Source organism: Nycticebus coucang, chromosome 15 (assembly GCF_027406575.1).
Source record: "Nycticebus coucang isolate mNycCou1 chromosome 15, mNycCou1.pri, whole genome shotgun sequence".
Taxonomy (NCBI): Eukaryota; Metazoa; Chordata; class Mammalia; order Primates; family Lorisidae; genus Nycticebus; species Nycticebus coucang.
In genome coordinates, this window is record NC_069794.1 from 37,269,036 (window position 1) to 37,284,511 (window position 15,476).

General features: G+C 41.2%; 1 non-coding gene across 1 annotated transcript; it reads right to left on the minus strand.

The window, feature by feature from the left end:
* Positions 1-216: 216 nt before the first annotated feature.
* On the minus strand, positions 217-383 carry LOC128567138 (small nucleolar RNA SNORA81). Its single transcript, XR_008374791.1, has one exon. It is a non-coding gene; the product is annotated as a small nucleolar RNA SNORA81 (small nucleolar RNA).
* Between the last annotated feature and the right edge of the window lie 15,093 nt (positions 384-15,476).

Sequence of the window (15,476 nt, forward strand, 5' to 3'; positions counted from 1 at the left end):
ATGTCTTTGTGTGTGTTGGGGTGGGGAGAGGATGTTCCAATATTAGAGAAAAAAATAGATGATGAAAATAATTGATAATCCTTCTGAGAAGTTACTTAAGTTCATGTTTATCAATGAACTGTGCAAAAGCAGAGCCTGAAGGTAAGAAGATGATGAAATGAGAATTAAATGCCCCTTCATTTCTATCATATTTTTGGCATTATTCTTTTTTTTTCCACATATTGTGCCAAATCTTAAGACAAAAGCCACTGGACATTAAGAAAGAGGTCCACCCCAGTCTTTGTAATCTAGTGCACTTACTCTTCTTCCTGTGTGCATTCGTTTTCAGCATTATTCTATTTTGCTGGTGGAACAATATGAATCAAATTTTCATGAATTTAAATCATCGAGGAGTTTGAGAGAGGGAGGGAAGGGTAAATCGTTCATGAGCACATGAAATTTTTATGGCAGTGAAACTATTCTGTGTAGTAATGGTGGACACACAGCACTGTGCATTTGTCAAAACTCATAGAACTGGGGAACACACAGAGACTAAGATAAACTATGGACTTTAATTAATAATAATAGATTAATATTGGTTCATTAATTATGAAAATGTTATCACACTAAAGCAAGATGTTAATAATAGGGTAAACTTTCCCCATATTCTTAGGCTATAATAGTTTCATAGCAGGGCTGAGTACATTGGATACTTTTTCTTCCATAGTTTTCCTCAAGAATATGGGGAAAGGGGAAAGGGAGGGAAGGGGAGGGGGGAGGATTGATGGAGGGAGGGTAATTGGTGGGACCACACCTGCAGTACATCTTACAAAGGTACATGTGAAATTTACTAAATGTAGAATATAAATGTCTTAACACAATAACTAAGAAAATGCCAGGAAGGCTATGTTAACCAGTGTGATGAAAATATTCCAAATTGTATATAAAACCAGTGCGTGGCACCCCATGATTCCACTAATGTACACAGCTATGATTTAATAAAAAAAATTAAAAATAAGGGAAACTGTGAAGCTTGGAGAGAAAGGAAGTGCTGGAAACTCTTTCTGCTTAATTTTTCTGGAAACCTAAAACTGCTCTTAAAAATAAAGTCTATTTTTAAAAATTTGAATTCTTATCTGTTCCAAAAGAGAACAGAAAACTTTAATGTTACTATATACACATTCAATTTAAATTAATGGAAGCTAAAGAGGTAATATTTTTGAAAATACTAATGACATCACCTTACTGCAGAAACTGTGTATCAAAATCAAGGTTGATTGTAACTACTTCTTTGGCCTGTGTGTGCATGTGACATGCTCAAAAGGAACAATAATATCACAGAATTTTCAGTATACTTTTGAACCAAAAAAATGAATTAAAATACCAGTTTTTAAAATAAACATCTGTGATGATCATCATGAAATTTATTCCTCTGTTCCTCAACCCAAAACTAAAAATAAAATATTTTATATCATGTAAGACTTCTATATTTTTTATTAATGTAACTATTGCTATAAGCTGAACAGAGAAGGGGATAACAAGCTCACACAGACAACTGAATTCTGTATTCTGGATTTTTTTGTACTTCCTATTCTGGGAATCTCATAAACCAAGATTTAAATGTCATGGGGCAGTAGAAGTCATGTACTGTTCTTTAAGGTAAGTCATTGAGAATCAGGCGGTTATGGAATAGTAATAACATCTTGAATTTATGCAAGGTCTTTGTGTCCTGAGTCATCTCAAGAACAGGTAGTTCAATTAAGTTACAAAAGATGATGCCAGGTACAACAAATCATTGTGTAAAGATTCTGAGAATTACCTGGGTCCAGAACTCTATAATGACTAAATATGTGTTGAAAGAGACACTCTCTTAATTCTTCTTTGGGTATTATTGTCTTTTTAGGTTTGGGGGCCATACTGCAATGGTCACTCAAGAGTATTCTGAGATGGTCAACCCATGAAAAAATGAGAAATAGGTCAAATTTGACTGTGGAGTATCACAGGATAACTTGTTTCCTTAGAATGGGGTTTTTGCTTTCCCACTGCCCAGGAATATTTTCCTTCTTGCCCCTAAAACATTTGTTGCTCTTTGTCTTAATTTGTGTTGACTGCTTGAAGGACTGGGGCCTCCATGGTGGCCTGCACAGGCCTACCTTCCCCATTCCTGTTCCCGCTGCTCCACTAACACCACCCATTGATTCTTAACTTGCTCGTTTTTTACTTATTCATTCACTCACTCATTCAATCACATATATATTCACCAAGTATATTTTGAATGCCTACTAGACACCAGGCTAGGCTCTGGGATGTTGCAAATGATAAAACAGATATGATCCCTGCACTCATGGAGTTTACAGTCTGTCTGGACAAAAATTAAATACAAAGGATACAAATAAATATGTAATTAAAATATTCATAAATATTACATAGGAAACGTGGGGTTCTAAGAATGTGTAAAATAGAGTTAACTATTCTGAAGGTGTCCAAGTGAGGGTTGGCCAAGAAGAGTTTAAGGCTGTGATGTTTTTATTTAGTCTACCCTGTCATCAGCATGCTGAAACCTGCTGGTCTTGCATCTCAACACTTGGAGACAAAGCTCCCTATTCTTTTGAAAGATGTCTAATATATTCATTGTAGAATTGATGTGCTGTGGAATAAAAGCACCTGATGATACCTTCAGAAGAACTCCTTCTCTAAACAGCCCTGTGTGTTCACGTCATAAGAGACATCAAGTTTCTGTGGTATCCATAAATCAATATCTCTAACTATGGAAATGTGGGGTCAATTATGATGGGAGAGCCACTGGATGGGCTAATGTGGCCAGAGTGGTTCATGCTCCATTCATCTGCCTCCTTTATTATTCCCAGAGTTAGACCTGACGTGATTCCTAGAGAGATGTGCCCAAGATGGAGGGAGACGTCCTGGTGCTCGCAGGTCTCACAAGCTTGCCCATAACCCAAAGAAAGTCCCTGAAAAATATCACCATGACTCACTTTAGTGGTGGGACATGAGGTCACCTGTTGTAGACCTTCATAGGCTGACCATGGGTGACCTAATAAGATAGTCTTTACTGGAGCCTTATGGCCAAGCAATCCAGTGAGCTATTGATCCTCCAGCAGGCAGTACTCACCAGGGCACAGTTGTGAAGCGGCAGCAGTTTAACTCCAATGTGCCCTGTGAGTGTCCCCATTCTCTCCAGATCACAGCTAATAGCCTTCTTGGTGTCACCTATTTGATGCCCAAAATTCTGCACTGCTACGTTCCACTATTCAAAACATATCCATGCCTCCTAATCATAGTCTATCGATCCTCTGTACCATTCTCTCAAAAACCTAGTATCTCTCCAGTATAGTTGGCCCATCAATGAAGGAGTCAGCCAATAAAAATACACGAAATGGATAAGTTGTATCTCAATATTCTGAGACAAAATGCACTCCTTTTACTTTACATTTTAATTTTTCTGGACCTTATTTTTCTTGTGACTGAAAAAAGTTCAGCCTAGATAAATTTTGAGTTACTTCTCAGCTCCTATAATCTATTAATGCAAATAGATTGTAAAAGTTTAGGGCAGCACCTGTGGCTTAAAGGAGTAGGGCGTGGGCCCCATATGCTGGAGGTGGCAGGTTCAAACCCAGCCCCGGCCAAAAACTGCAAAAAGAAAAAAAAAAAAAATTGGGCGGCGCCTGTGGCTCAGTCGGTGGGGCGCCGGCCCCATATACTGAGGGTGGCGGGTTCAAACCCGGCCCCAGCCAAACTGCAACCAAAAACTAGCCGGGTGTTGTGGCGGGCGCCTGTAGTCCCAGCTGCTCGGGAGGCTGAGGCAGGAGAATCACTTAAGCCCAGGAGTTGGAGATTGCTGTGAGCTGTGTGAGGCCACAGCACTCTACAGAGGGCCATAAGGTGAGACTCTGTCTCTACAAAAAAAGAAAAAAAAAAAATTAATCAAAGACTATTATTTCCATTGATGTATTTCTCCTTCCCAAATTATGTCCGTAGGCTGACCGCTCCTCCCAACTCTGGGTCAGCTAGCAAGGCATTTCCGAGGGATATGTCGTGCTTTTCTCCCACAAAGCCCCTTACCAGAACCTTTCACAGTCACAATTTCTCCAGGTTTCTCCAATGCATCCTGTTTCCCAGGCCTCAGAGATGTGCACATTCTGTTTCCTCTGCCGAGAAGAAAGTTCTGATACACTTTGTTGGCCATCTTTTTTCTTTAGTTAGGAAATATTTCAAACATACACAAACTCTGACTTAACACATACAGTGTTAATATTTGACTGTTTTCTGCAAATTTCTTTTAAAGAAGTGTTGCAGACCCCATTGAATACCCGATTTTTATTCTTCACTAGAAGAAAATGTTACTCTGCACTGTGAGGGTTTTTTTGCTTTTCCTTCTTCTAGTCATTGATAATAATATTTAGAATTGTTTTATGGGATTTTAAACTTGTGTATAGGAAATACTGTGTGTATTGACTTGATATTTGCCTTTTTGGTCAACATAATATTTTCCAGCATCATTTCTGTTAATAACATGAGAAGCCAATTCATTCATTTAAGCTCCTATTTTCCCTATGTGAATATACCATAATTTAATGATTCATTCACTCATGGAATGCACATTTAGACTATTTCCAAATTTGTATTTATACACATAGCATCACAGGAAATATTCTCAAGTATTTCCTTGGTTATGAGTGAGAAGTTTCTCTCAGAGGTATATGTGTAACATAGAATTTCTGGGTTACAGGTTATACAGACTATATATATTTGCAAAGCGTATAAACAATGAAGCATTAGCATTCAGAATTATGCAAGATAGCTGTGTAACAAGACACTTGTATCCCCTTAATATTTTGAAACAAGTAAAATAAAACATGAATGTGAGAAAAAGAATATATAAAGAATTCCTAAAAATGTGTAAGAAAAAAGCAAATGTTCTGAATTTAAAAATGGACAAGGAATACAGACAAGCAGCTGAATAAAGACTAACCCCAATTAGCCATTAGATATTAGAAACATGTTCAATCAGTAGTAATTAGGGAAATTCAAATTAAATAAACAAATCCGGGCGGCACTTGTGGCTCAGTGAGTAGGGCGCCGGCCCCATATGCCGAGGGTGGCGGGTTCAAACCCAGCCCCGGCCAAACAGGAACAAAAAAATAGCCCGGCGTTGTGGTGGGCGCCTGTAGTCCCAGCTGCTTGGGAGGCTGAGGCAGGAGAATCGCGTAAGCCCAAGAGTTAGAGGTTGCTGTGAGCCGTGTGACGCCACGGCACTCTACCTGAGGGCGGTACAGTGAGACTCTGTCTTTACAAAATAATAATAATAATAATAATAACAAATCCCCCAAATGGGCCACTATATCAACATGACAAATATTAAAAAGCCTGAGAAAAAAGGCTACCGATGTCACTAAAGTCATCCTCTGGGATGATGATGCTGTGACTTGCTCTCCCTGAACCTTAGTTATTTCATCCATAACATGAAGATGCTCGCTAAGGATCCTGAAAGCCCTAACCTTTCCCGGCTGCCTTTCCCTTAATCCCCATTAAGTATGATTCTACCAGCAATGGATTCGGAGATATGGAATGAAGGAGATATATTATTTGTCTCGCTCAGCACAAAGAGCTCTGCTAGCACTGACGGACCGTTCTCATGCATGCTTTTGTTCTTTTTTTTTCCCCCCAATTATTTATTAACCCCCTACCAAGTCACTGGCCTCATAGGACTTATGGGGGAATACACAATAGAAACTCCTAAAGAGATAACCACATCCGCAGAAATAAATGCTACAACGTGAAGAAGTGTAGAGGGGTGATAGGAGGCGCTATCACCCAGAGTTGATACATTGGAGGAGGATTCCTAAAATCGGCCATGTCTAAAGGAGTCAGGAAGGTGGTGCGGCATCCTTCAGGTGTAAAGGGGAGCACACCCGGCCACGCACAGGGCAGCAAACAGCATGAGGGAAGCTCCAGGACGAGAGCTTGTGAAAGAGAATGAGAAAGAAGTAAAAGACGTTCTGCACCTGAAAGGTGGCGTTAAAGAAGGCCATAGGTGGGGAAGGGGGTACAGAGCCGCAGAACACAGGGGCTTCGAGATGCTTGCTAAAGGGTTCCAGATTTCATCCTAAGAGCAAAGGGGAGCTAGTGATGCCTTTAAGAGAGTGGCAAGCGTGAATGATAGTTCAGAAAGCTCCATCTCCCAGGCCGAGGACCAACAGATCATGACCCAGGCAGGAGGTAGAGCAGAGCTCTGCACTGCACGTGCCAAAGGGGAGGATGGAGTGAAATGGGCAGATTTAAAAGATTTTGGAGACATCAAGTCAATGATACCTGTTTGGTTAGAGCTTCAAAGTAAGGAAAGGGGAAGAATTGGAAGGGCTCTTGGGTTTATGGCTTGGACAAATTGGTGCTGTTCACTGAAATGCAGGTCACAGAGCAGAAGCCGGAGTGTAGCTGATGACAGTGTTGGAGGGGTTGAGTTTGAAGTAGCTGGAGGACATCCAGGTGCAGATACCTAGTAATTAGTTGAATAAAAGACTCTGAAGTCCTAAAGAACAGCATTGCCTCAAGATTTAGATTTGAGAACCATTGCTGCAAAGAGGCGAATTGAAACTCTGCTATAGATAATGTTATCTAGCTAGCACATCCAGAGCAAGGAGAAAGGACGGGGGGGGGGGGGGGGGGGGAAGCAAGAAAGCACAGTTTCATACACACACACACACACACACAGATGAAGTGAGAGACAGGATCAGCAGCTGCTAAGAACCACAAGAATTTTCTACCTCTAAATATAGCTATCTCCTCTTCTTAAAGGTGAATCTTAGCAATAATGACTTTTCAGGGAAGTCCCATAATGGTGTGTGAACCTACTCTTTTCCAGAATTGGCTTTAAGAGATCAGCTTATGGCTACCCTGGAGATTGAAGCCGCCTGTGAAGATCTGGTCTTGCAATTTCTGCAGTCCCTTAGGAGCGTCTGTCCCCGTTGAATGTGTCACTTCTGGCTTCACCAGGCTTGTCACTCACACCTGCATGGTTTTTGCCCTCCAATCATCTTGCTCTGCAGTGCCAAACAAGAGCTACCAGAAGGTGCTGTAGAGAGGGGTGAAGAAAGTGAGTATCCTGTTAACATCTGTGGAAACTCCGGGGAGGCGGAATGCAATGGCACATTTAGGAATCTAGCCAAAATGAAAAGGATATCCCTTCAATTTTAGAAGGAACAAAAGAAAGTTAACTGGAAATTGCACTGCAACCTCGTTCAGGATGAATTCTGCCCTCGAGAAGGACTTTTACCAAAGACTACACCAGCATTGCTAGCTCTGAACTCCCCTAAAGAAAGGGGGAGCTGAGAAGGATCCTCTACTTCTTCAACCCCATCCAAACCGCCACGTGTTCTCAAATGAGCACCATTTTTACTCTCCTCTTCCAATCAGCCACTCACGAACCAAGCACACATGTCACTGTTCCAAGAAAGGCTTTGACATCACTGCTTCCATTTTTTAAAAACAAGGACAAAATAGAAAACATAATAAAGTCTGATTGTCATTTGTTGCCTTTCTGCTACAGATTGCACAAATTATAAAGGTGGTTGGGTGAGACGACTTTAAATAGATGACAGGGGATGAAGACCTTGGGCTCCCAGGGAGAAGGAAATAGAGTCCTTGATCTCCTGTAAATACTTAAAAGGTAATAAAGGGTGGGGGGAAGAAAAATACACAATGACAAAGTACGTCAAAACATTATCACCCAAAGTGCATTTCTAAAAGGTTAAAAGGAAGAAACGGTCAGGCCCTGGATATAGACATTTTCAGTCATGTTTTCCAATCACTCATGAGTTTGAGGTGCTGAAAGTTCTGTAGGCCAGGGATTTATGCATAATCAGATCATTCAAAAACATATAAATGGCTGCCAGGGCAAAGTACAATGTTCACTTTTGAAATCACAAAAAAAGCTTTGTTTTAAGTAGGCTGAATCGACTAAAGTTTAGTTTCAGTGAAGCATGTTTTTGCTTTGGGTGTCATTATTTGGCTTGGCCTCCATGCCAAAGAAACCTTTTTCTTATTTCCACTGTTGTTTTTCTTCTGCTGCTACAACTCGGAAAGTTGAGGCAAGATTCCCCGCCCCCCCCCCCATGCTACATATTTAAATGCGAACTGGCTCTTTGTTTACCTTTGATTCTGATAAAGGGAGTGGGGAGAAGGGGTCTTGATTGCTTGCCAGGACTTGTAAAGCTGATAGTAATGTGCCTTGTCTCTAGAATAATCTGGAAAATCAAGTTTAGCTGGTTTGATCAAAGAGTTTGCAAGTCGGTTGAGAACACTTGCGTGCAATAACTATAGATACTATATACATGGACCAGCCAAAGGCCAAAAAGCTAATAGCTTTGCCAGAGATAAAGGATTATGTATGTTATGCTTGTGAATACCAAAGGAAAGAATTCTCCATTTTAACGTGGACAGCTAAGGTTTGTACCGGTTAGACATTCAGACAAACAAAATACTCGAAATCTTAAGGACTTAAGTCATGACAAAAAAATTTTTAAATCCTGCTGCTATCTGCCCATGAAATCCAGTGTGGAGTGAGGGAATAAACTACACACTTCCTACTGATGGTTCACCAGGAGAGAGGAAAGGAGTTCTAAATACTTGCCTTGCGGGGTGAGGTTGCCTTCTGGGGGAGTTCCTTTTCTCTGGGGTGAGGTTGCCTCCTCTGGGGGAGTTCCTTTTCTCTGGAGCTTCCAGCCATGACACCTGCAGACGCTTGATTGTGATTGAGATTGATGTGGAAAGGGTCTGGCAGGCACTCTTCTTCGGACATCCTCCTTTTGGGCAAGTCAGTCACATGGGAAGAATCTTGGTTGATCTGCCAAGAATTGATTCCCTGGATCAGAGGACTCTATGCCTCGACATGAGAAATTAGAAGAATTAAAACTGAAAAAGATATATCAAATCATCTGCCTCTGGACCTGCCTGTGAATTAACCATCTGACTGAGCCTCACACGGTTCTTTCAAGCCTTGTACTTGTATTTAGATTTTAAAAACTCAAAGGCAGCACTTTCCCTGATAAAAATAAGCACAGCTAATGATACTTTCAGCTAATATTGTTTAAACATTACATAGTTCCCCAGTAGGTAGCCGTTAGTGATACACTCGATGCCTGAGTGTGAGTTGAGACTATTATAGACATCTGCAGGGGACAGTCATCTTGATTATGATTTCCTAAAATGGACACTGTTTCAATTATTATTGAGGAGTTCCATGCAACTACTGGGAAGAGCTTTCAACACACATACAAGCACACACAGACACAGACACACACACACGCTTGGCACATGGACCTGGCCTTAAACTAAATTACAGGTATGGTGGTGACATATGTAAACGAATCTGCCAGTACAAGTCACTGACTGTTACGTGCTGTGCACAATAATAGGCAATGCATTATTCACATTTTGTACTAATTAAAGAACTACTTTGTTGCTAAGAATCAGTGTATGAAAAACATACGTTCTCACTGACTGCGTTCCCAGGAGTTAGAAAGATGAGAGGTGGATCTCAAGTTTCAGGGAACTATTATTAGGTTCTCAAAGTATTTTCTTAATCGCATGCATTTTTTAAGAGAAAGCTCAGAGTCCATATCACATAAACAAGGTCTGATTGTCGGGTTTTAAACGGCTACCATGGGGTTTTCTTCTTTCTGTGCTGTTTTTCCTTCTCACTCCACCAAACTTCACTTCTCGGAATCAGGACCTGAACCGAAGTTAAACATCATAAAGAAATTGACTCAGTAAAAACAGACTTTTATTGACTGAAAAGCATTTTTACAGTGTAATCTGCATTTTTGTAAGTCCTTGTGGAAAATCCCCTGTGATTGAATGGTACATAAAGACTGAAAAATACGCATTGTCCATGAAGCTTTCAAAAGTTGAAGAAAGGGACAAAGGAAAAGAAAAAAACTGGTCTATCTGACCTACCAGTCTGGTGTCACCACAACAAAAGACTGCTTTTCTGGCTGCCTGATTCCTTGCCTCGCCCTGGCCTCCCCATCTGGGGGCACGCCTGCTCTCTGCCAGACACTGACACACCCCGACAGACCCAAACTGCCCTGTCCCTGCTCCGAGGACCCCTTCCCGGGTGTCTCCATGTCATTTCTTCCTTGTGGCACCACCTGGGTTTTTGCTCATATTCCCCCATCTTCTGAGCCCTATTCAGACTTTGATCTCTGCCTCAGTTGTCCCTCTGTAACACATTTTTGCTTCTTAAGACTCATTTCATGAAAGAACTTCTTCATCAGGTGGGCTCACGTGCCTGAGGTTCCACGGGACCCTTCTCTTAGCCTGAAATGGCTGAGACACAAAAGCACCCCTGTCTGCCTCCCCGACGGCGCAGCAGCCTCTTCATCCATTTCTTTGGAGCGTCCCTTTCTCTAGCCTTCTGGCTCATGCATGCAGGTGATTTGTACAAATGAGAAGGGATTCCATGTCACTCTTTCTCATTGGTACCTTGATAGGTTTTTATGGAATGAGGGAGAATGAGGTGAGATTACAGTTAATTTGCCAGGGGTTAGATATTCCCAGGATAGCACAGAACATTGGAACATCTTGACCATGTGTATACCACCGAAAAATTTTGAGAGCCATCACTGAGCCATCACTGGGGCCACATCTGCTCTCCATTCTAAAGTCTGTGCTCTTAGGAGGTAGTTTCTCCTAGTCCTCAGTCTTAAGGTCATTCTTGGTTCCTCTGATACAGCCTGCTGGCCTATAGGCAAATGGCAAATGTGCCCCCATCTCCTATATTCTGAAACAAGCAAAGCCCAAACACACCCAGCGGCCAATGCCATTGCTCATTTTCAAGGAATCCCTTTTTTCTTTTGCTCCCCCAATGTCTTCTCTTTGCTCTTTGACCTCTTCCAGTCCTCATCCTGTGTCATCACTTTTGAAAACTACTGAGAGAATTCTAACAGTCTCATATTCAAAGTTTCTGTCTCTGTGCCTGTTTTTGGTCATCATTATCATCAGCCCAGGCAATCAATGCATCCCAGAAGTACATGCTGGCACTGCCCGTCATCTCTAATTTCCATGTTGTCCCCCCTGTCTCCCCTGTTTTTGGTTCCCTGGCATCAACTCACACTCAGATTTCTTTCTTAGGTAGTCCTCTGCATCAGTGACTATTCCTTTTTTTTTTGCAGTTTTTGGCCAAGGCTGGGTTTGAACCCACCACCTCCAGCATATGGGACCAGTGCCCTACGCCATTGAGCCACAGGCGCTGCACACACCCCCTCTCCCCTTTTTTTTGAGACAGAGTCTCACTTCGTTGCCCTGGGTAGAGTGCCATGGCATCATGACTCACAGCAACCTCAAACTCTTGGGCTCAAATAATTCTCTTGTCTTAGCCTCTCAAGTAGCTGGGACTACAGGCGCCCCACCACAATGCCTGGCTATTTTTAGAGATGGGGTTTCACTCTTTCTCAGGCTGGTCTCGAACCCATGAGCTCAGGCAATCCACCTGCCTCCGCCTCCCAAAGTGCTAAGATTACAGGCATGAGCCACTCCACCTAGCCTGTGACTATTACTTTTGTATCATCTCCCCCCCAACCCAGCCCCCATGTTCCCCTCTCCAGGTCTCACTGGATTTTGTGAAGAGTCATTCATTTTAGCCAAGTGCAGTGGCCCATGCCTGTAGTCCCAGTCCACTGGGAGGCTGAGACAGGATGATTGCTTGATGTAGGAATTCCAGACCAGCCTGAGCAACATAGCAAGACCCCATCCCTATAATAAAATTTAAAAAATTAGACAAGCATGGTGGTACGTACCTGTAGTCCCAGTTACTTGGGAGACTGAGGCAGAAGGATCTTTGGAGCCCCGGAGTGAGAAGTTGCAGTGAGCTATGATGACACTACTGCACTCTAGCCTGGGTGACAGAGCAAGACCCTGTCTCAAAAAAGGAAAAAAATAAACATAAATATAAACATAAAACAGAGTCCATTATTTTTACTGTCCTAATTCCCCCCTTTTAAGTCGCTCTCATCCTCTCTTCACTTGTAGGCTCTGTCTTATGTGTCCCTTCATCCCAGCACTTTCTTCCTCTCTCCTGCTACCTAGAATTCAACATGGGAAAAGTTATCCCAACTCCTTCCAATCCTATTAACACTTGAGACAGCAGATAACAAGAGCAAAGATATAAATTCTTTTTTCTTTAAAAAAAAAAAATCCTTTCTCCTATTAACATAGTTGGCAGAAAAAGAATGGTATTTTCTCTTAAAATTGTACTTTCAGTTAAGTTCTCATGATTTTTGCCCATAGACTTACCTTAAACACATAGGAAAAATGGCAAATCGTAGCTTGTTCTCCAGAGCATCATCTGGCAGATCTGACCTTTTCCTGGGCTGACTTAGTGATTCAGCATTGGGTAGAGGACCAATGACTATTTTCAACACATCCTTGGGTTTATTCTTATAACAGAATTTATTCAGTCTAGAATTGACTTACCTTTGCACACTAACGGTTGATTTTTCACATGAGCAGCATCCTTCTGCTAATAAATGTAACCTATATGCTCCAGTTAGGCATTCAATTTTCACACCAAAATACAGACACCTAGAATTTTTGAGAGAAGGTTTTCTTTCCTTTATAACTATATAATGATAACTTCCATTATTTTATTTTAAATTTCCCCAATAAAAATGTTGAATTTTCCATCAAACTACATACTTTATTTTTGGTCATACATTTCTAAATTGAAAATTCATCAAAGACATAAGTCTACAGCTAGTCCTGAGTTTAAAATATAAGATACAAATATCTTATAGACATCTGAAACTCAGTATGTACTAAACTGAGTCATATTTTTTTACCCTAAATGTTAGCTAATGCTATAGCCTTTTCTATGCAAATTCTTCCCATCTGTACCTTAAACCCTGTGTTTTTCCTGAGGCATAGGTCGGGATTGTAGCTGCCTACTGCCCACCTCCACCTAAAAGCACCTGAGTGTACAGTGGATCCAGAGCAAAGCCCTTCTCCAACTCTGCTGCCCACATGGGCTGCAGCCTGTGAGAAGTGGAAGTGTGGTGCGTGGTCCAAATGCTATGGAGGCCCAGAGGTGGAGGGACCCCTGTGACCTGAGATGGTGGAGGAAGGCTCCACCCAGAGGAGTCTATTGGAGCTGACTTTTAAAGGATAAGCAGAAAAAATTGCCCAGAGATAATTTTATGCACAGAAAAAGAACATGATCAAGGCCAAATCACAAATACCACAAAGACCTGCAGTCTTTGGGTTTCCCCAAGGCTTCACTGGCCTGCAAACTAGTCTCCTCTGCACCAGGATCTTCCGCCTCCAACCCATCCCCTCTGTAGATTCATCGCAAAGCATCCCTGTTAAGATTTTACAGGGTATCCCAAAGGTCACCATACTTAAATACATAGGGAAAATGGCAAATTGTAGCTAAACATACCTTTATTCACAATATATTCATTATAAAATATTTCTCTGTGTTAATATATAAATATTAATATAACATAATTTAAAATATAATATGAGTTTGTAATGTTCCTATGTATGGCACCTATGGGACACCCTGTATGTTCCAGCCATAATTAAATACCATCATCAACCTAGCACTGTGGGAGCCAAGGCAGATGGATTGCCTGAGGTCAGGAGTTCAAGACCAGCCTGAGCCAGAGTAAGACCTCATCTCTAAAAATAGCTAGGCATTGTGGTGGGCGCCTGTAGTCCCAGCTACTCTTGGGAGGCTGAGGCAAGAGAATTGTTTAAGCCCAAGAATTTGAGGTTGCTGTGAGCTATGATGCCACAGCACTCTACCGAGGGCAACAAAGAAAGACTATATCTCAAAAAATATATACATATACCATCATCATGTTGCTCCTTTACTTAGAAAACTTTTATTCCTTCTTTGCCTACAAGAGTTCTACTCACTGTTCACATCTGAAAACCTTCAAAGCTCCTCTAGGAGTAAAATTATTGGCATGTTTTAAAATTTTATTTTTATTTATTTATTTATTTAGGACAGTCTCACTCTATTGTCCTGGGTAGAGCACTGTAGCATCATAGCTTACAGCAACCTCAAACTCTTGGGCCTACACAATCTTCTTGCCTCAGACTCCCAAGTAGCTGGGACTACAGGCAGCTGCCACAATGCCCAGCTAGTTTCTCTATTTTTAGTAGAGACAGGGTCTTGCTCTTTCTTAGTCTTAAACTCTTGAGCTCAGGTAATCCACCTGCTTCGGCCTCCTGGAGTGCTAGGATTACAGGCATGAGCCACTGCACCTGGCCTTAAATTTCATTTTTAGTTTAATTTTTAACTTGCATAAATTTGTGGAGTAGAAGTACAATTTTGTTACATGGATATATAGCATAAGAATGAAGTCAGGCCTTTTAGTGGATCCCTCGCTAGAGCAACGTACAGTGTAGCCGTTAAGTATTTTCTCATCAGCTCTTTGTTTTACCTTGATTTATCACATAGGCCTTATCACAGCCAGGCCTGTGTTAGACTGAGTTGCACACTTGTGCACCTTACCCCCCAAACCATAAACTCCTTGAGAACAGGGACCATATCTTACTTAGCTGGGCTTCTCCGGTGGTGCCTGACACAATGCTTTGTATGTAGCAGGTTCTCCATTATTATAGGTTGAAGTGAATTGAATAAGTGGTTACTGAATGAAAAAAATTACACACAGTTTTATCTACATAATTATAACTAAGCTGATACAGGTGCGTACCCTGCCACGCTTTTTTGTTTCCATGTCTCAACTTGCTGTTGAATCATTTGTAGATTTCCTGACAGATTATTTTTTATATTACTAGGATTTAGTGGTATAAAAATATGATCTAATAATTTGACTTACTGTAAAAGTAGTTCCTTAGTCTTATAATCTGTGTCTAGCAAAGGTTGTTAGCTGCGCATTACTCTTCCATCTTAGCAAGTAAAGCAATTTCAGGTTTAGGGTGAGATTGTTTTCCTCTGGCTTCTTGATGTCTTTAAACTCAAAAAAAAAAAAAATGAATTTATTCTCGCATCAGGTGAAAAAAATATACTACGGATAAATCTTGTGCTGCACTAATTTTATTTTCCACCCTAAAATAAAATTTCCATAATCTCTGTGTACACGTACAGCATGACTTGAGAAAGAGGTTCCAATGTTGTACTAAATCTTCGGTAATTTTTCTGCAACGAACCAGGCCATCATAATAACATGGTTTCTACATGGCTGCGGCTCATTGGAAAGGAATGAAATGTTAGGGAAATTTCCTTTACCTTGGTCCATTTCCATGGTACAGTTGGTGAAGATGTTAGAGCCCTGAACTAATCAGCTCTCCTATCTGGGGGCTTTTTCGGTAGATTGAGACCACTTAAGCCAGCAGAACATTTCCAGTCACTAACTCTCTCACTCTAGCCTTAGGGAAAATTCTGTGTTGTTCCTGAGGCACTTAGATCACAATTTTTCTTAGATCTGTTATGCCTATATGAAGTCCTGACGTTC